This window comes from Lissotriton helveticus, chromosome 2_1 (assembly GCF_964261635.1).
Source record: "Lissotriton helveticus chromosome 2_1, aLisHel1.1, whole genome shotgun sequence".
Classification (NCBI taxonomy): domain Eukaryota; kingdom Metazoa; phylum Chordata; class Amphibia; order Caudata; family Salamandridae; genus Lissotriton; species Lissotriton helveticus.
This window is the reverse complement of record NC_136059.1, coordinates 1,789,139,812-1,789,161,355: the sequence shown is the minus strand read 5'-3', so window position 1 is coordinate 1,789,161,355 and position 21,544 is coordinate 1,789,139,812. Positions and strand designations below refer to the sequence as shown.

Here is a 21,544-nt window from a genome sequence, read left to right as displayed (position 1 = left end):
AACAGCAGTTCACTAATATTACTGTAAATAATGTGTCACCACCTCTATTTCTCATATGTGAGCTCATGTATTGATTTAAAATAAACTTTTTCAATGGAAGTCGCATGACGCATAAACACATTTTGTCTGCAAAATGTATGCAATAGACTTTAACACATTAAAAATTAATGATTGAAAAACGATATTTACAACATTGTGTTTAAAAAGGATTCAAGGTCATGAGGGCAAGACTCTGTAGAATAGAGCTGCCTCTTTCAGTCCCCCCCACCCAACCCCTTTATTTATTTATTTATGCGTTTTTATATAGCGCAGACTTTACCCGAAGGGGTCAGAGCGCTTCACAATAGGAACAGAACTGATACATGAGAACATTACAAGTGAACAAATTGCAAAAGCAAACGCTAAATTACATGAGGCAAAAGTGCCAATCATGAGCAAACAAATACAAGAGGTAGCAAACGGAGCATTATGTCCCTCGAAACTTTGTCTCCGTTCTGGGAAGAGCTAACTCTCCCAGGAGGGGGTTAATTCACTGAGCTGACATGCTTCAGGTGCAGTGGGAGGCGAGGGGTCTCCTCTGCTAAAACAAATGTCCCGCTGAAGCTGTCAGCTCTGTGATTAACCCCCTCCTGGGAGAGTAAACATAACAAAAGAACGGGCACCTCCTGCCCCATGGATCTCCCCTCCCTCCCCCTTCCACATACCGGAGTGCTTCAAGAAGACTTGCACGTGCAGACGGACGATTACAGGGCACAAAGGTCAGATTGAAGTGGAGTGGCGCCCCCCCTGGGAAGGTGTGGCGCCCCCCCAGGGGGGCGCGCCCCACAGATTGAAGAACACTGCACTAAATCCTACAAGACCTCCAAATATGCCAGCTGGTACACCCCAGAACTCTGGACCCAAAGCGTGACTGCCACCAACTGGGGAAACAATGGTGTGCCACCAGGAACCCCACTGACAGAGCAGCTCACAAAACTACCCCTCAGCATCTATCACCAGCACATCAAAGAAGCCAAGAAAGCAGCCTTCACCACCAGCATCGACTCCGCAGCCAACAACACAAAGGAACTCTTAATAGTCAAAGAATTCTCCAAACGGACAACCTCTCAGACCACTTCTACAGCAAGATCAACAACATCTGCAACAATTGCAACAGCCAACCCTCCACCCTCAACCCTGAAGATCTCAACCAAACACTGAACACTAGCTAAACCATTACGACTCACCGCCCCGTCCACCTCAACCCTCATGTCTTCCATCCACTCTGGGCACCTTCTGACCCCTTCCTCCACCACCTCTACAACCTTGAAATTAACCTAATTAGCACGTAACTCACCAGCATTCTCAACACCTCTGTCTCCACAGCAGCCTCTCCGGACAGATGGAAACACGCAGACGTCAGACACCTCCTAAGCAAAGCCTCCACCGACCCAAATGATCAAACAAGCATTTGCAATGCAATAGGTCTCGCTTTCACGCGAGTTTGAGCTATTGACATTGCAAATAACAATGCCTTTTAGTTTTGTTTTCGTTTTAAAAACAAATAAAAGACATTATTATTTACAATGCTAATAGCTTAAACTCGAGTTAATGCGATACCTATTACATTGCAAATGCTTGTTCTTTCAGTGATCAGGCCTAATTGTGTTCCCAATCCGACCCCGAAACAAAGCCCATGCAAATTTCTAGTGTCATAACCAGTGGACTAATGCAGTAGTGCCCTGCTGCAGAATGAGGCCAGGTGCACCTGACGCTCCTTGTGTCACAGAAGTTCATAGACTTGAGGCTGATTTAGACCCCTTATGGGTCTGTGTTCTGCCCTGGGCATTACACGCGTCACAAATACTCCATGAGCCCCCGGCCTAGCGCTTGGTATTAAAAACAGCTATAATTGTGCTGCAGTGGGGCCTTTACCGCCTGAGCCTGGTGCCACTGCACTTGCTTTACTGACGGTTTAAAGACATTACGAGGATAATACAGATGCAGATGTAGGGTACCTGGTTGTGTTGTTCATCCAGCATTAGAAACAATCCTATTGGTTTATTACATGAATAATCTGGGTGTGGTGCAAGCACCGTTTCGTGAGGGACGGGTTATAAATGCATTCTAGGATGTGTGCTTTGTTCTGAGGAATGAAAGGTGGAAGGAGAATGAGCGCGTTATATAAACAGCCTGCAGTTTTGTTTTGTTAACAGCTTCAGTACAGATACATGTGACCCACCACCTCAGGGAAGTTAGGAGGGCTGGTAATCCTTGAACAGGCTTTGAACGCTAGATGCAGTTTCTCATTGAAACAAAAAGCGTGCCTTAGCATGCAATGAAATATGAATAGGTTATGGAACTCAGCATGTTGTTTTAAAAAGAAATGGGCATTTCGCAAGTTAGGTTTTCTAATAATGGACGCATTACAACATATGTCACGCGAAGCGTGTTTACAAGCTAAGCTGTTTAAAGAGAAATGAATAGGTGATGAAAAGCGCTGGCTTACCAGATGAGGATTTACTGATTATACATGACATTTTGATAATTGTATGGGTGTTTTGGACAAGCACTGACTAATAACGAGGCGTGGAACACAGACGAGAGAGGCGGGCTCTACTTTGATAGGCAGGAGCCTGCGAAGTTCCGGGAGATTCCACGCCTCTGTAGCAGGCTAGCGGTGACGTAGCTCCGGAGCGCGGCACCTTGGAGGCAGAGGGAGCTCAGAAGAAAGCAGGGATTCCGGGAGTGATGGGGTTCCCGGGAGAGAGCAGGCAAGGCATAACAGTGGGTGCGAGCAAGGTTCTTCAACTTACAGAACATCCCGTAGCAGCGCAGCGAGAAAAGAGCCTGGTGAGTGGGGGGTGTTTGCGTGTAGCTGTGTGTGTGCGCGTGTGTAGCTGTGCTTGTGTATATGTGTGGCTGTGTGTCTGTTAGCTGTGCGTGTGTATATGTGGGGATGTGTGTCTGTGTGCATGCGTCCTGATGCATTGTCCCTGCGTGTGAGTGTGTGGGTGTATGTGCGCATGCGTGAGTGTGTCTGTGTGTGCTCGCGAGTAAGAGAGGCTGACTTGCTGTGAATGTGAGACAGGAGAAGTGCATGGCGCCGGGCTGGGCGTGCGCGCCCACGAGGTGAAATCGCCGAGAGCTTGCGCGAGCACATCCCCTGTCTCACATTCTCGGCAAGCCAACAGCAATAGGTCTTTCGCTTGACAGCGAGACCTAAAAAGTTACTGCCCGATCTCCCTGCTCCCTACTACTCGCGAAACCCATCAACCAGCAGATCACTGATTTCCTGGAATAGAAACACCAACTGAACGCCTCTCAATCATGATTCGGTGCCAACCACAGCACTGAGACCGCCCTTATTTTTGCCACAGATTACTTCAAAACACTCCTCGACTGTGGAGAGACTGTGGTACTGATCCTCCTCGACCTCTCCGTTACCTCCGACACAGTCTCCCACAACAACCTCATCAACAGACTCTACAACATAGGCATACAGCAAGATGCCCAGTATCGCCTCCTTCCTTACAGGATTTACACAAAGCATCCAACTGCCTCACTTCACCTCTGCACCCAAAGACTTCATATGCGGTTAATCACAAGGATCATCCCTCAGCCCCATACTGTTGAACATCTACATGACCCCCCCTTGCAGACAATGTCAGATCCCATGGACTCAAAATAGCCTCCTAGGCTGACAACACTCAACTGATCATCTCGCTCATGGAGGACCTATGCAACACCAAAACCAACTTCTACGAAGCCATCATAGCCAAATGGATGAGACAACTGCCTGCAGCTCAACTCCGACTAAACTGAAGTACTAAGTTTTAGGAAGAACACCTCTGCACGTGACCACAGCTGGTGGCCTGCAGAACTCGGACCCACGCCCACCGAACATACTCGCAACCTCTGCATCATCCGTTACAGACAACTGACAATGAAACGACAAGTCAACGCAGTAGCCTCCTCCTACTTCCACACACTTCGCATGCTCTCCAAAATCTTCAGATGATCCCAGCCAACATCAGAAAGATTTGCACTAAAGCACTTGTCATCAGCCACATTGACTATGGCAATGCCCTCTACGCTGGCCTTTCCATGCAGCTCCTCAGAAGACTCCAGACCGTACAGAACTCGACAGCCAGACTCATCCTGGACCTCCCCAAATGAACCCGCATCACCCCCGACCTGAGAGACCTCCACTGGCTCCCGATCCTGGAAAGATGCCAGTTCAAGATCCTCACACACACCTACAAGGCCCCCTACGACCTAGGACCTGCCTACCTCAACCAGCAGCTGAACTTCCACCAACGTGTTAGACACCTGCACTCTTCTTCACTTGCCCTCGCACACACCCCCTGCATCCGTCGCAGCGTTACACAACCCCTGCATCCGTCGCAGCGTTGGCCGCTCCTTCTCCTACATCACTGCAAGAACTGAAACAACCTTCCCCTCTGCCCAGACCCCTCGCTGGCAAATTTCAGAAAGGGACTCAAGACCAGCTTTATAAATGACGTGACAGACTGATTCATATACTTAGCATAAAATAATGTGCTATTGTAAATATTTGGCATACAAATAAAAATGATTATAGACACAGATAAAGAAGGCATGCACTGTCATTGTTGTCATGTATATTTAGAGTGAATAAACATTGGTAACACAGATAATGAGACATTAAAGCTGTATTTAATTTCTACTTGTGATTGCTGAAACTTTTTTTGTGGACTGTGTAGGATGCTGGCTGAGTATATGTTGTACGCCTATTTGTGATACACCCTGCACGGAGTCCAGGCAACAGCTAATGATAATTTACGAAGATCCCTGATAACCAAAGCTCTCAAGGACTAGGTCTGGAGAACAGCTAAGTCTTATTCAGGAGGGTGTAAAGCGGGTACACTTACCACATAGTCAGTCTGTGAGTGGTACACAAAAAAGAATCACACCAGTATTAGAAAAATACTGTGGTATTTATTACACACCAACATTAAAACTACATTGGTATATCTCCTAACTGGAGATATGAATACACAATAAAATAAACTTCAAATCAGGTAAGTAAAGCACATAAAACACACTGGCCCCTATGGGGGATTGTAAAATTTATGCTAAGTAAGTGGAATGCGAAAGGGGTACCTAACCAGGACTACCACTCACGGATCTGTAGGCCAGGGGAAGCACAGAACCACCAAAGGTAACTAACTAGGAGTCCCTAGGCATCCTGGTGCAGAGGTGACATCCCGGATCAGTGTCCGTAGGATAACATAGGGAAGTTGTGGTTAGGATTGTCAGGATTCAGGATCCTTCCCAGGCGACCCAGAGGAAACCTTTTGGAACCAGGTAGGTTGGAGAGCATCCTCACCCGTGGATACCCAGAGATGCAGGATACCTACAACAGGGAGCCCGGGTGCATAAGTGTGAAGTGATATCGGAACCTCCATGAAGTCACTGGGGATCTTTGGATGTCCAGCTGCTACCGTTACCCGTGGACCAGGTCATGGGACCCAGGTGTGGATACCAGACGAAGGGCACCTGAGTAGAGAGGAGACAGAATCCAAGTCACCTGGATTAGTCCAGGAGATGCAGGAGCATAATGCCGACCTTCTCTGGGGTACTTCATGGTAGGATGGAGGTATTGGTGCTGCAGCTGTGGAGACCAGGTGATTATGTAGGATCACAGGAGCCGTCAACAAGCTGTCCCACGACGGTCGACAAATTGCAGGAGGGTCAATGGCCAGCAGTACCGCCTACAAGCCATGGCAAACACAACAGACATGTAGCAGGTAGACAGTTAGGTGTAGACCAGCAAGGACTGAGGGACTCACCCACCACAGGTAGGTCTTTGCCAGCCCTCAGCAAGCAGGAAAGCCAGCAGGAATCAATGGAAGACGCCAGAGGGACCCCTTTGGCAGCAGGCATAGGGAGTCATCGGGAGGCCTCACCAGGACTACGAAGACAGAGGCTCACGCGCAGGAGATGCAGAGAGGACATTGGTTTTGCTGTAGGAAAATGCTTGAGGCTGGGGCTTCTTGGAGCTTGGAGACTTCTGGAGTGGAGAGCCAATAAGCCTTGGTAACGGCAAACAGACATGGTGCACATAGCTTCGGTTCCAGCAACTTCACAGTGGATTGCAATCTTTCAATTTGCACAGAAGATAGGTCAGGCCTCGGGAGAGTCCCCAAACCACCATCTTTGTTGTAGAACCTTGAAGAGTCTGTGGACATGCAGGATCCATGAGCCGGTCGTCGAGGTGCCTGCAGCTGCAGGGGAGTGACTCACTCTACGGGAGATTCCTTCTAGCTGTCCTAAGTCCTTTTGACTCTGGAGGATGCACAGCCACCAAAGTTGCAGGATGGGTGTAAAGCACAGAAACAAAATTGCAATAGGAGCCTTCCTACCAGAAGCAGTCTTGTCTGGAGTACAGCCCAGCCCAATAGCAGAGTCTAGGGCCCAGCAGCATAAGAGTCTTGTGGAGGATCCTGAAGAGGAGTCTTGCAGTGGAATCCTTGTCCAAACAAATCTCAGGACCCACCCTCAGGGGAGCCCTCAAGTAACCCGGGAAGGAGGTTTGATGTCTTCTGCGATGACCCACCTATCGGGGGAGGTCAGGGATGCTACGCTAGTGGACTGATCAGAAGGATGCGCCCAAGGGCCTCTGTTTATCTTGCTTTCAGGATGGAAGAATCAAGCGGCCACCTTGTCCTTTGTGTAGTTTTGCATCAGAGTAGGAGCCAAGGGCCCTGAACTGGAGTAAACTGGTTTTTGCAACCAGGGCACCAAAAGTCCTTCAAGGAGCTCCCCAGTACATGGTACCATGAAACTAACACTGAAATCGGTGCAGTTGCAAGATTCCAACATGTTTGATACCAAACATGACGAGTTTCGGTGAAGCCATTATGTAGTTGGACATCTCTAGTTTGCCAGTGTCCACTACACACCTTAAAATAGCTTTCCCAAATCTACAAAGGCCAGGAATTGGAGTCTGTGGTTTGTAGGGGTATCCCTGCTTCTGCAAGGTTACCCTCACACTTAGGACCAGGCACCCTGCCCTTAGGCTGATGGCCTACCTTAGGGGTGACTTTTAGGTCTTAAGTGCAGTGACCGAGATTTAAGGTAAACCTTATATCTGGGGTAAAAGGTGTTTGCACCATTTTACGAAGGCTGCGATGGCAGACCTGCAGACACAGTATGCATGGGCTCCCATGGGTGGCAGAATATATATGTTGCAGTCCATGGGAGACCCCTGGTGAAACCCTGGGTACCTTAGTACCATATGGTAGGGAGTTACAGGGGCACACCCGTATGCCAATTGTGGGGTGTACAAAGTACTTACCTGTCAATTTAGGGGTGAGAGCACCGACATTGGGGTCCTGGTTAGCAGGATTCCAGTTTACTCCAGTATGAATACGCTGACACAAGGCACAAAAGTGTGGGCCACTGAGCCACAGAGATCCTACTGTGAAGGTGGATCCCATGGGAGTCGGCATCCTTAGTAAACAAATGTCCTAGGCCAGGTGTTCCTATCATTGTCGCACTGAAGACCTTTCCAGGCCCTGGAATTTGTCAGCCTTTGTGGACAACTTGTCACATGGAATGCCTGGATTGGTGCCACTGAAATCACGGACAGACATTGAGTGAGAGGATGGGGTGGAGTGAGTTTTATGTCACCCCTCTTTGTTTGAACTGTGGACAAGGGGGCAGGAGGTGGTTACTGTGCATGGGTTCATAATGCATAGTGTGTACTATACAGTGGGCCATACTGCATAGGGCCTTGGTGCTGTACATGAAGCATATACTGCACAGGGACTTTTATAGCAGAAGGGTGGTTACACTGAATGGTATAAACTGTACAAAAGGCTTTATACATTATAGGCATTACTATTACAGGACACGCATACTGGAAATTAGATCATACTTTACAGCTGCTTAAACTCTACAGGAGCTTCATACAATGTAGGGACTCAGTCTGCATTTGGGCTCATACAAACCCTCACAACTCCCGGTGCCCATTTACCAACTACAACTGCATGTCATCTGCGCTGGAAATTATGTGCGCAGTACCTATAAAGGTGCCATACCAGCACATTGATAGTTCTTTCCTTTCCACGCCAGATAGTGCTGATAGATGAAGAGCTACCCATATAATTTTTTTGACTGGCTTTTTTATTTACTTTTGTTGAGATTATTTTTTCCTTGGATGACAGGATGTCCCCAGGAAAACAGGCTGGTTTCAAACCATTTGGTGACGACACACACTTGGTTTGCTTGTGATGCTTGGAGATGAACCACAACTCCAAAACCTGCAAGGAATCCTACAACATGCACCCAAAGGACCTGAGGGAGCGATCCCTCATACTCCTCGCCACCCAACGACTCTGCAATACTCAAGATCCTAGTTGAAGAAAAAACAATGGTTGTGTCAGGTATGCGAAACTTATTTCTTGTACACACAAATCAATTATCTTATTTCTTATATGGAATCCTCACATGTAACACAAAGGACAATTCAATCATAAGGGACACACGAAAAAGAGCAGTTTGAATGGGTAAAGAGTAGTTTTTTATAAATTGCATCATTTATCAGTTACCCATGTTCAATTAAAGAGCTGTCATAACAGGTGCGGTTTCAAGGCGAACAGTGATCAGGTGACATATTGTGATACACTTGTGTGCTTAATATGTACAATGTGATTAAAATATGTACAGGGGAAGGGGAGGCCAGACTGGGAGCAATGATTCTGCTGCTAATCCAAGTTTAATTTCTCGTGCAAAGCCTTGAACTAGACCAGAAGGTAGCGTTGACGTTTCAACCCAATATAAGCACTATTGAATGGTCATTGCGGGTCTTCATCAGGACACAGGGGGGGAGAGGACAGCCTAGTGTAACCAGAGTGAATCCTGAGTAAGGGAACAGAAGGGCTCAGGTCTGCCTACTCCAGGCCCGATCACATTTGGTCCAAAGAAATGGCAAGGAAGCGGGAAGAAAGGGGTAGGTTCCGCTATCTCGAGCAAAAAGGGGCTGCAATGTCAGTCAGGTATTACTTCTAATCAAGTGCAGTGGATAGCTTGTGGGGGGTCCGCAATGTTGGGCTGGTGATGAAGTGGATTCCAGGATTCACTTCGGATCTATTCGGAGTTGTGGCGATATCCAAAAGTTACTTGTGGGAGCAACGGCAGGCAAACATCCTGTCATTCCGCTGAGATCCTAGTTGTGAGGAGGGTCCCTGGACTGTTCACTGAGTCGCACCCGGCAAACTTCGTCCCACTAGGAGTCATCAGAGTCATCAGGGAGGCCAGTTAAGTCCCACAAAGATAAGAAGTCTAAGACGTCGAATAGGTCTTCGACTTTGCCACAGCCGTCAAACTCTGACGAGGCACGGGAACATTGCGACTCCTGGCCTCACCCTTCGACAGAGCCTGGATCAGGGTTCAGTCCGTGCTTTCCTGGAGCTGGAGCTTAAAGCATGTTATGAGGCCATATACCTCATATTTGGGTGGCCCGGCCCCTCTGGAGCACTTTTGGGCCTCACAGGCTTAAGAGTGGCTCCCTCTGGATCCTCGTCCGGTAGGTTCAACCCTCTAAGCCAGTCGTACCCCATGGATCCTATGTTGGATCTACAGTGGAGCCGCTGTGTGAAATCAAGACATTCCTTGACATTCTCTCCAGCGCTGCCAACGCCCAATGGCGGTCCTATCCCCATCGGCATTCCCAACACAGACATGAAATGGGATGCAGGTCGCCCGACGCCAGTTCTGGTGCTGACCGGGATCATGTTCTCTAGATCAAAACCTGTTCCTTTTGCCTTTGACAGGCCTGTTGAAGTAGAAAATGTGAGGGGTCTGAATACGCTTATGGATACAATCATCCTCTAGATGTGCATGAGAACAACTAGTATGAGGAACTGGCGGAGGCCAGTGGGTTAGACACCAAACCTGACACTGGCTTGGTATTTCCTCCTACCAAGGCTATGGAGGAGGGAGCCTTTTTCGCTATGTTGGTGTGTAGGGCCACTGAGGTCTTGGACCTTCAGCTCCCCTCAGCAGCAGTCAAGACTATCTTGAGGGAGGTACTTCAGCCGGGAGCGCCCCTTCCAAACCTTGAAGCCCTTACCAAGTACTACTCAATGCCTAGAACAAGCCCTGCATTGGGGCTCCTGTGTATAGGACAACTGCCTGCAGCCTACGCCCCATTCCTGGGGACCTGTTTCCTTACACAGCACCCAACCCCGGAGAGCTTGGTGATCCAAGCCTCCACATCTAGAGTCAACCCCATGCATTCCCTATCACGCCATCAAATAAGAAACCCAAAAGGCTGGAGGCTTTTGGCAAGAGCATGCTCTTTTCCGCCAGTCTTGCACTGGTGAATATTATCAGATTCGGTGGCGCACCTGATGCTGATCGTTTCATGAGGATTCTCAATCCATACTCTCCCAAACTACTGCTGACGGGGGAGATGCAGCAAAGTTCACCATACGATGTGGACTGGAAATGACAGATTCACTGGGTAGATCGGCTTCATTGTCGGTGGCCTTGTGGAGCCACACCTGGATGAGAACCACTGACTTTTCAGGGGATGTCTAAGCATTGCTTATGGGCATGCCCTTTGACGGCTCTCGTATTTTTGAAGAGAAGTCAGACTCAGCACTGGTGTGCTTTGAATACAGCAGAGTGACAGCCAGGTCCCTGGGCTTGTCTATGGTCTTTCGTCATCCCCTGGCAGCCTTACGCCCCCTTTTGTGGCCATGGAAGGGGGCTCCAACTGCATCCATAACCTCCCAGCCACCATAACCAACAGACTTTCCAGCCTTTTCGTAGCAGAGGATGCGCGTCCCATAGATCACGTGGGACAGGGAGCCATAGGTCGGGGAAGGGCACCCTTCCCATCCCCCGGCAGACGCAGTCTCCAAACCCTTTCAATTTGATCTCCGACAGTCATAGGCATCCACTGCGAGGAGAGGAGGGGTGAGAGTGGGTAGGATACTCCATCACCTGCACCACTGGCGGTCAGTAACATCAGACCATTGGGTTTTGCAAATCGTCCAAAGGGGCTATTCCCCCCACCTTTGGAACAACCTCTCTACCAACGACAACTACTTATGACTGGCTGACAGAAGACCACCTCTCCCTGCTCCATCAAGAAGTTCTGAATCTCCATAGCAATAGAGGGGATGCTGGCATCCGAAGTAGGTTGTGGTTGCTATTCCTGCTACTTTCTGGTGCCAAAGAAGGACGGGGGTCGTTGTCCTAACCCTGACCTGCACCTTTTCAGTCTCTTCCTGAAAAAGAAGCAATTCAAAATGCCCACACAAGTTATGTCTGTCCTGGACCCAAGAGACTGGATGGTGGCGTTGGACTTACAGGATATATATTTCCACATCTTCATCCTGCCCACTCACAGACATTACCTCCAGTTCAAGGTGGGCCAACAGCACTATCAGTTTCCTGTGCTCCCTTTGGCCCTACCACCTTCCCTCGTGTGTTTACGGAAGTAATGGCAGTGGTTGCAGCTCATCTGCAGAGGTCAGGAGGTTCAGTCTTTTCCTACTCCGACAGTTGGGTGTTGAAGGCGGGCTTGCCCCAGTCAGTCGTCTCCATCATCCAGACTACGGCGAGCAATTTGCTATTCTCCCTCTCAGAAGCTCCTTTTCATCGAAGCTCTTCTGGACACAGTGCAGTTTCGGGTATACCCTCCTGAGATGCGAGTCCAGGGTATTCAGGCCATGATACCAATGTTTCAGCCTCTATCATGGTTTTTGGTGAGAATGACCCTGAGGTTGTTGGGCCTCATAGCCTCTTGTATCCTGCTTGTAACTTATGATCGTTAGCATATGTGTGCTCTACTGTAGGACCTGAAGTACCAGTGGGTGCAGCATAACAGAATATCTCTGAGATTGTCCAGATCTTGGAGGTAACTGCAAAAGATCTGCTGTGGTTGCTGACGAACCATAATTGGGTCAGTGGCAGACACCTCTCCCTTACCCAACCAGAGCTGACGGTGGTGACAGGTTCGTCACTTCTGGGAAGGGGCAGCCATATAGGAGAGGTTAAGATCAGAGGAGTCTGCTCCACATCAACCTGTTGGAGCTTTGGGCGATTCACTTTGTACTGAAAGCTTTTCTTTCTTCGATCAAGATAAGGCTGGTGCAGGTGTTCACAGAGAACACTACCACCCTGTGGTACTGCAACAAACAGCTGCAGGGTTAGGGTCGAGAACCCTTTGTCAAAAGGGTCTGCATCTCTGGACATGGCTGGAAGAACAGGGTATTTCCCAAGTGGTTCAGCTCCTGGCAGGCTCTGTGACCGCCAGGGCGGATGAACTCAGCCAAAGACGCCTAGTGGATCAAGAATGGTGTCTCCACCTGCAGGTGGTGCAAAGCCTCCTTCAGCAGTGGGGAGAGCTTTGGCTAGATCGGTTTGCCATCGCCGAGAACAGGCAATGTCAACAGTTTTGGGCTCTGGAGTTTCCAAGGCGACTCCTGATCTGAAACGCTTTTCGTCTTAAGTGGAGCTTTTTCCTTCAGTACGCCTTTCCACCTATACCACTCCTGCCCAGAGTTCTCAAGAAGATCTGGAACGACTGGGTCCAAGTTATTCGTGTGGCTCTGGATTGGGCACGGAGAGACTGGCATCCTCAGCTGTTGAGAATGACCTTCAGTCTGGAGATCATGCTGCCTCTTCAAGAGGATCTTCTGTCGTAGAACAGGGGAGGGTTTTGCACCCGAACCTGCGCACCCTTCCTCTTCATGAGTGGAGACTGAACAGTGACAGCTGACAGAGTTCAACTTTCTTCCAGAAGTCTGTGATGTTATTCTGACAGCCAAGCGTCCCTCCAACCCAGTATACACCTGTGTTGGGATATGTCTGTGACATGGTGTTGTTCTAAAAACATCGACCCTCTTTCTGCACCTCTCTCTAATCTGTTTGCTCCATCTTTAGAAAAACAGGGCTTTGCTCTGGGCACAGTTAAAGGTTATCTATAAGACATTTCGGCATTTTTGCATTTGCAGGACCAACCTTCTGTATTCAAGTCACCTGTTGTTGCTAAGTTTCTTAAAGGCTTACAGCACATTTCCCCCTAGGCCAGTCATCATGCCCCTGTGGGATCTAAATCTTGTTCTAATTTTCGTTATGTTTGCACTCTCTCAGTCTCCGCATAACTGCCCTCTTAGCCTATTGCCCATAAAAACTGACTTTCAATTGGGCATTATATCAGTCAGGAGAGTCAGCGAATTGCAGCCACTCTCAGCGCACCCTCCCTGCACCACCTATTAACTTGAAAAGCTCATCCTCCAGACACGTGCCTCCTTCCTTCTAGAGGTTGTAACTCATTTCCATCCAGGTCACAACATCACCCTGCCTACATTTTCAGCCCCATCTCACCCTCCAAAGAGGAGGAGAGACTCCACCATCTAAACCCCAAAATAGGGCAGTTGTTCTCTCTTGATTGGACCAAAGCATTTTGGGTGGACAATCAACTCTTTGTGGGGCATGTAGGAGCCAAGACGCGGAAGGCGGTGCATAAATGGACCATCTTAAAGATGGATAGTGCTCTGCATCAATACCTGCCACGCACTGGCGAAGAAGCAACCCCCTGCAGATTTGTGTGCTTGTTCCACCAGAGCTAAGGCTGCAACTACTGTGCGGAGTCCCTGTAACTGGACATCTGTCAAGAAGCAATGTGGGCATCTTTGCACATGTTCACCAAAAACTACTGCCTGGACAGTCAAGTCTGTGGTGACGGGAATTTCCAGGAGCGCAACTAGACCCGAACTTCGGGGGGTGCTAAGACTCCAGCCAGGGCTGGCCCTAGCACTGGTCACGTACGGTGCAACAGTCTTTTTTGGCGCCCCTCCCCATTTCCTCCTTCTTCATGAATTCCCTCACTACAACTTGCCAACACTGCACCTTATCTCTCTATAGCCCCTTCTGACAAACAGTGATTTTTTTAATAGGGCTACTCGTAGTTACTCACACTCAGTTCTGTGATGTGCATGGTACACGTTCTTTGTAGCAGGCACATTAACCCTCTGCGCTGTGTGCCTGACAGGAGTGCCCATGTGAGTGCACGGTGAGCGATGCTACAGTGTGAGAATAGGGTGAGAGAAGTGACTGCAGGGTGAGTGAGGTGACCTTATGAATTTGGGTGCAGATGTAAGTGCAGAGTGGGACGAATTAATGTTTGGTTAGTGAAGGGCTTGTTTGAGTGAGATTGCAGAGTGAGCAGTGAGAGGGACAGGTGAGTGAAGTGTCCCATGAATCCAGGGTGAGTAGTGTACATGTGTGACTGCAGGGTGAGGTACAGCGTGAACAGCGCAAGTGTATTGTGAGTGCAGAGTGATCACTGTGAGTGCAGAGTGAGAGGTCTGCTCATGTGATCGCAGGGTAAGCGGAGGGAGAATGGTGTGAGTTCATGGCGAGTGGCATAAGTGCTGTGTGATCATTGTAAGTGCAGGGTAAATGGCATGAGTGATACAATAATTCACCCCTGAGCACCCAAGATGAGTACTGTTCTGTCCAACAGAAAGGCAATAAAAATCTTATATAATTTCTTTAGTTCCAATTCTTTATTTGGGTATTCTGCGTCCGATACTTAACTGATTGTATTTGTAATTACAGGATCTTATTGTATTGTAACAGCATATTATCCCGAGTGGATTGAGAATTAAGCTGGCAACGGAATCAGTTGATGAACTCTTGAACATCGAGGGTTTTCTAGCCTATGGATTCTGTCTGATTTTCATACTTGTTCATATTACTGACCTCTCTTATAAACAGGTGTTTAGACTTGAGTTTTCCTCTTCTACTTTTATTCCTCACAGCTTTCGGTGTAATATATAGAGACACTGATTTTAACCTCTCTTCTAATTCTTTTCTCTATTGGACAATATTGATGATTCTGCTGAAACTGCGCAGATTCACTTTCGACGCTAATGTCCGGCTATGGAAATCTTGAAGGCATGACACATGGGTGTTTGGCCACAATTTGCCTTCATATAAGAACAGTGATGGCAACTGTTTTTACTTTGGGTTTACAGCCCTGAAGAAGTCATATGTGTGCTACAACACATGGGAAAACACATGTTGGCTGTAAATTGTTCGACTGTACCCCAACTTCACGCTGTGTTTTGGAAATATTATACTGCTGAGAATCAGACGCAGAATAGACGAATTAAGAATTGGAACTAAAGAAATTATATAAGACTTGTTTGCACTCCTATTGGACAGAACATTACTCGTCTTGAGTGCTCAGGGATAAATTATTGTATCACTGTATTCCTCTTGTTGCGGGGGATCAACTGTGGTTGAATTGGCAGCCGACCATTCTCCCCTTGGAGCACCAACCTAATACTTGTGTTGTATTGTTACATTGCCCTACATGGTCGTTAAGCACCTGGTCTTTCTGTTCTTTTGCCTGGTTGCCAATTTGATTTCTTCCTGAATGGCAGGAGTGCATAGTGATCAGTGTGAGTGCATTATGATCGCTGTGAGTTCAGAGTGAGTTTGACAGTGAAGGGCAAGAATGAGTTGTCAAGTGACCCAGCATGTTGTTGAGGACTGGCGTAAGGTTTCAAATATCAGTTAAACTATTGCTATTATGACATTATTCAGGGACAAGGCTGGACTTGCAGTAGCGGGCACCAGGCATTTTCTCGATGGGCCAGAAGTGTGAGGGCCGGTTTTGGACCGGTGGTTGTCGTTTTTGGTACAGAGGGTCGTTTTTTCAACAGTGCTGCAATAGCACCCCCTGCACCAAAAACAGCTGCAGTGTTTTCCATGCACACCCTCCTCGGCCCCCACCATCCTCCTCCGCGGCTGGTCGGACTCAATTGCCAAGGCCGGTTTGCATTCCCAGTCCGGCCCTGTTCAGGGATCGAAGGTGGTGGAAATAAATATTGTGCTCATCCTGCAACAAACTTCCAGTCTTGTGATTTGGGTTTCGAGCTCATTATATTGATGTCCCAGACATTACAAAAATAAGCAGTCACCTAAAGCCTATTTTCAGCACTCATCAGTGCATACTTGGAACAGCTAATATAAAAGAAAGCATTTTTAATTGTGTTCTAGGGCTGCCCGAATGATCCATGACTAATAATTAAAGGGAACAAAGACAGAAAAGACACATTACAAATGAATACATAGGATTTTATGTACAATCCTATTCAGTATCAAGACGAGGCCTTTGCAGGCTCTTTAAACAACAAATGGCTGGTATTTTTGTTTTGGCAACCCTACTTTATATTTCTTTTCATGAAATGCATTCTCACACAACCACAGTAAAAGTAAAATCCAAATGTAAGAAATAGGCAGAGAGGGGATCCAGGGGGTCTGGAACCAGAAAAAGGAACAGTTTACAAAGGTATGTAAATATGCAAATGGTCCTTAACCCCATCCATGCTGCCGTCGGCCATTGGCCGACGGCAGCACTACCTCGCCGGTGCTGCCGTCGGCCAATGGCCGACGCGGCCCCACCCGTTTTGCGGAAGTGCCGCACTTCCGCAAAACGGGCGTCGCAGCCAACGGGTTAAAGACTTGTGAAAAACTCAGGCGTGCCGGAGATATGACTCTAGACACTGCCCAGCCCACAGCAGCTCCAGCTGCAGCCCTGCGCCTGGGCACTTCACCCGTTCGGTCCTGCAGGACTTTCTCGTGTAAATTAGCTTCGCAGACCCCCCCCCCCACACACACACACACACATCCCCCTACTGGGAGGCATTGCTTGAGTATCTATTCTAAGGTAGGAACTCTGCGGCTAGAAGTCTTCATCAGATGAGCACGTTACTTACCTTCGATAACGCCATATCTGATAGAGCTTCTTTCTAGTCGCAGATTCCTTACCGGCCCTCTGAAGCTCTGTGAGCAGATTGCAGTGTAAGAGACACCCTTCTCAGGGCTTTAGTATTTACCACTGCAGTCAGTTCTCATTGTGGCTCCTAAAGGGGAAAGTTGCGAAAGTAACAGACGTCAGCGCACCAGGGTGGTACCTATGTAGGACCCGGGCATATAATTCCCAGCTCAGATGAAACTGTAGAGAGAGACAAATTATGCCACCCACTGGCGAGTAAGGAAACTGCAAAAAATGTATTAGATCGAGTCTGACACCTGGAGAATATTCTAAGGTCAGGAATTTGCAGCTATATATAGCCTTGACCAGATAAGGTGTTGCATACAGAGGGTAAGTAACTTGTTCATCAGGACTTTTGCAACTCACCAACAATCTGATCACGACTCACAGTTTGGGAAACGCGGATTATAGGAAATAATGTAGGGTCAGATAGGAAAAGAGAGGTAGAAACAGGAGAAGTGAGAATGAAATAGAGACCAATGGGAGTCACAAGGAGACAAAAACAAACACTTGACTGCATTCCTTGGCCACAGGCTACGGAGAAGAATCCCCTCTATAAAAGTTAGGGGGCTGCGTCCACCTCAACTTGTGCCCAGTGGCGTAATGCAAAATGATGTTCCCTCTGCCGAATATAAAAGGGGGACCCGAGTTTCCCATATCTCTCACAAATATTCTTTAACCTTGGGCTGAATGGGCGCCATTCCGCAGTTCTGCACTATGCTCCTGCTTATGCCCCGCATAAATACCATTACACAAAGTCATTAGCTAAGCAGCCGGACTGGCTGCAGGTGTCTCACCAAATACAATGCTACTTGACAACTGTGCAACTAACATGTTTCGAATCAGCCGAATTCGAAGCCCGGAGACTAATGGTGTCTAAGACGTACGCTGTGCAAATGCATACTAAAGTATAATTGAGATTTCCAGGAAAATATAAACACTCACCTTCTGAAATATGTGTTCTTCGACTTCCACCTCAGCTGCTTGGTCTTTGAACGGAAGAAAAAGCACGTGGTGCGCCTATGCGCGCTGGGAGTTGTAGTTCAGCTTTGAGTGGCCATGATAAAGAACAACGCTTGAACGTCATTAGGTTTGAAAAATCAGTGCTGCCATCTAGCGTTATCCTGAAAATGTTTCTTTTCTTCATACATTACCAAACAAGCACTGGCAATGCCAATAGGTCGGGTTTTAAAGGAAAGACGTACTGTCATGTGTTGAGGTAGGTGAGCCAACAGCTTTACAGGCAGAGCCGAGCCAGAGCCGAGAAAAGGCTCTGTGCACCAGCTGAGTCCTGAAAATGGTTGAAATGTAAAGCACCCAACAGACATCACATAAAATATGATGTACCCGTTTCAAAATTCAAGAAAGTGCATTTCCTTAACAAAGAAGCTTTGACATTAAAAAAAATCACAGTACAGCACTTCAAAGAGGAGTGCTCAGGAGAAGTTATAGTTTTTAAACATGGACCATTAGTGCACCAAGAGGCAAGACAATTGTCATCTAAATACTGTAGGTTACAGCCTGCACATCAGACATAATAATGTTATGACTTTTTTTCCCTGTACATTTGCAAATAACCCCTTCTCCTTTGAGAATGATTGAAACCATATTTTTCAATAGCAGGCAGTGGTTCAAGGGACCACTACCTAACCTTAAACAAGCATTGGCATAGCCAATAGGTCTCGCCTGTGGGACCTTTTAAGTGTTTAGCCAGAACTATTGGCTTTGCCAATGTCTTTGAGCTATGATGTAGAGGAGTGAGGATGCTGTGCAGCATGTTAAAAAGTTACAATAAAAAAGTGTTGTGAGCATTTTTTCATATATATATACACATATATATATATATATATATATATATATATATATATATATATATATATATATATATATATATATAAATATATATATATATAACCTACTGGCGGTCGCCAGTAGGTATATATAGTTAGGATTTTTTCTCTATGGGATTTTTGAAAATTCTATGTCGAATAACTTTGGCGTTTGAGGACGGAATTGGCTGAAATTTTCAGGAAAATTGAACATTTTGTTTCTGAGCAGCCCCTGAAAATTTGGGGGGGTTTCGTCAAGGGGGGGCCGAGAAAAAAGGGGGTCCCAAAACGCGTTTTTCCCATGTTAATTTCCATAGGGCGGTTGGCCTCACTTTTAGCTCAAACGGCTGAATGGATTTGCACGAAACTTGGCAAAATTGTAGGGACTGGTAGCCCGATGTGCCTTTGCTAGGTCTCAATATATGTGCTACAGTGGATTTTGATAAATTAACGTTCAAAAAAATATATATATCTGTAACAGCGCTCCGGGTAGCGCTCCGGTTCGCGTACTTGACGCGTAACGGAACTTCGCGAAGCGAAGCTGATTGGCTCTCCGGTGTCTGTCAACATTCTAAACAGTCCGGAGCGGCCGCCATCTTGTCTCTCGGTAGGATCGAGAGACAAGAGGAGGCCAAAACAAAGGGGGAAATGACCATAAGGGGGCATAGTAGATCCTCCCTGACCCCCTAGGTTTGATGTGGAGGCTTTAAAAGGGCCCCGCGGGGCAAAAAAAAAAAAATCATTTTATTGCGTGGGGAGCGTCCGGTACGCTTTTGTGCAATGGGCGGTCATAATCTAAATGATGGGGGGGGGCAGCGTTCAAAGCACATCAGAGTGCATAAACACGAATTTTTTTCTATCTACCACGTACTTGACTTATCTCTCTGAGATGCATTCCCTTGTGTTTCGGCAATGGTAGTCTGTTCATTACATAGATCGCCCGAGGGCGGTAGTACAGACCGCGCGTAGGACAGGGTCAAAAGCCAGGGGTATAGGAGTATGTAACAAGCGAGCCATTTAATTGAAAAAACTAAACGTGACAAACGGTTGCAGGATCAGTGAAGGTTGATTTTATAATTGAAAGTATATAGGGTTGTCCGTATTCCTAGTCAGTACCCTTCCCCGCCCGCCATGTGCACAAAGACCGCATACATCCCCCATAACGTCAAGGCTAAGTAACTAGAACGTCATAAGGAGTTGCAATTCGCTCCCATACTGGCACCATTTTGGTCTAGGCCAGGCAGGTCCAGAGTATAGTTCAATGTCTCCAATAAGTAGCGGCAGGACCAGAATCCCTTTCGGCAGTTCTGGCTTCGTCATTACGAGCAGTAGAAAACAAGACATTCTGGGCAATACCATCCTTGACGCAGCCCTTTATTCTACAAGATGGTGTCTTTCAAAAGCCAGGGGTATAGGAGTATGTAACAAGCGAGCCATTTAATTGAAAAAAATAAACGTGACAAACGGTTGCAGGATCAGTGAAGGTTGATTTTTTAATTGAAAGTATAACAGGATCAGTTACAATAAAATCGTCCATACGCATACCATGGGTGAGTATCATGGGTAACATTACTTCGAAGCTTTATTAATACAATAATCAATAATGAAAAATCGACATCAATAGGGTTGTCCGTATTCCCAGTCAGTACCCTTCCCCGCCCGCAATGTGCATAAAGACCGCATACATCCCCCATAACGTCAAGGCTAAGTAACTAGAACGTCATAAGGAGTTGCAATTCGCTCCCATACTGGCGCCATTTTGGTCGAGGTCAGGCAGGTCCAGAGTATAGTTCAATGTGTCCAATAAGTAGCGGTAGGACCAGAATCCCTTTCGGCAGTTCTGGCTTCGTCATTACGAGCACTAGAAAACAAGACATTCTGGGCAATACCACCCTTGACGCAGTCCTTTATGTTACAAGATGGTGTCTTCCATTCAGAAAATATTGTTGGCAGTATTTTGAAAGGAAAGATAAACGGCCGTTCTCCTAGTGAGTCTCACATTGTTACATTTATGAAGAATGTTGAAGAGTAGTATGTTGAAAATATGAAGCCATTGTTCTACAAACTCTCAACCAGCCTTGGATGGAAAAATCCTGAAGAATGTACAAACTGAAAACCAGTTTTTGTCTGCATAGCATCAGCAGCAACACTTGAGTCAGCTTTGTGTGAAGCCGCCATCTTGATCCAATCAATACCGTCCCCCTGCACACATTCAGGGACCAGGCCGCATTGCGAGGGCACCGCAGGACGTGTCCTCAGGTCAAACGGATTGTGGGACAAGGTCCAGAATGAAGAGTCACCAAAAGGCTAAAAGTCCCGCCGGACCCCGGGAGCCGGCCGCCTATGGGGGGGCGATCTCAGGCCACACCCAGGGCAACAAGACTTGGGGAGGGGGCAGGAGCCAAGCGCCCCCTCCGAGTCCGCGCCACCACACCGCCCCTCGGGGGCCCTGAAGAATGTACAAACTGAAAACCAGTTTTTGTCTGCATAGCATCAGCAGCAACACTTGAGTCAGCTTTGTGTGAAGCCGCCATCTTGATCCAATCAATACCGTCCCCCTGCACACATTCAGGGACCAGGCCGCATTGCGAGGGCACCGCAGGACGTGTCTTCAGGTCAAACGGATTGTGGGACAAGGTCCAGAATGAAGAGTCACCAAAAGGCTAAAAGTCCCGCCGGACCCCGGGAGCCGGCCGCCTATGTCGGGGGCGATCTCAGGCCACACCCGCGCAACAAGACTTGGGGAGGGGGCAGGAGCCAAGCGCCCCCTCCCAGTCCGCGCCACCACACCGCCCCTCGGGGGCCTCCGTCTAGCGGCTCATGGAGGCACCGCAGGCAGCGGTTCTTCAGATCAGTGGCTCTCACCGGCAAGGCTCCCCTCCGT

General features: G+C 47.7%; 1 protein-coding gene across 1 annotated transcript in view; it reads right to left on the bottom strand.

Annotated features, from left to right (window-relative positions):
- The window catches only part of BDH2 (3-hydroxybutyrate dehydrogenase 2), a 155,468-nt gene extending 137,593 nt beyond the window's left edge, over window positions 1–17,875 (bottom strand). Inside the window, exon 1 of the mRNA XM_078676723.1 lies at window positions 17,777–17,875. The gene's annotated coding sequence lies outside the window, so the exon portion shown is untranslated. The remainder of the gene's footprint in view (window positions 1–17,776) is intronic.
- Window positions 17,876–21,544: the final 3,669 nt, after the last annotated feature.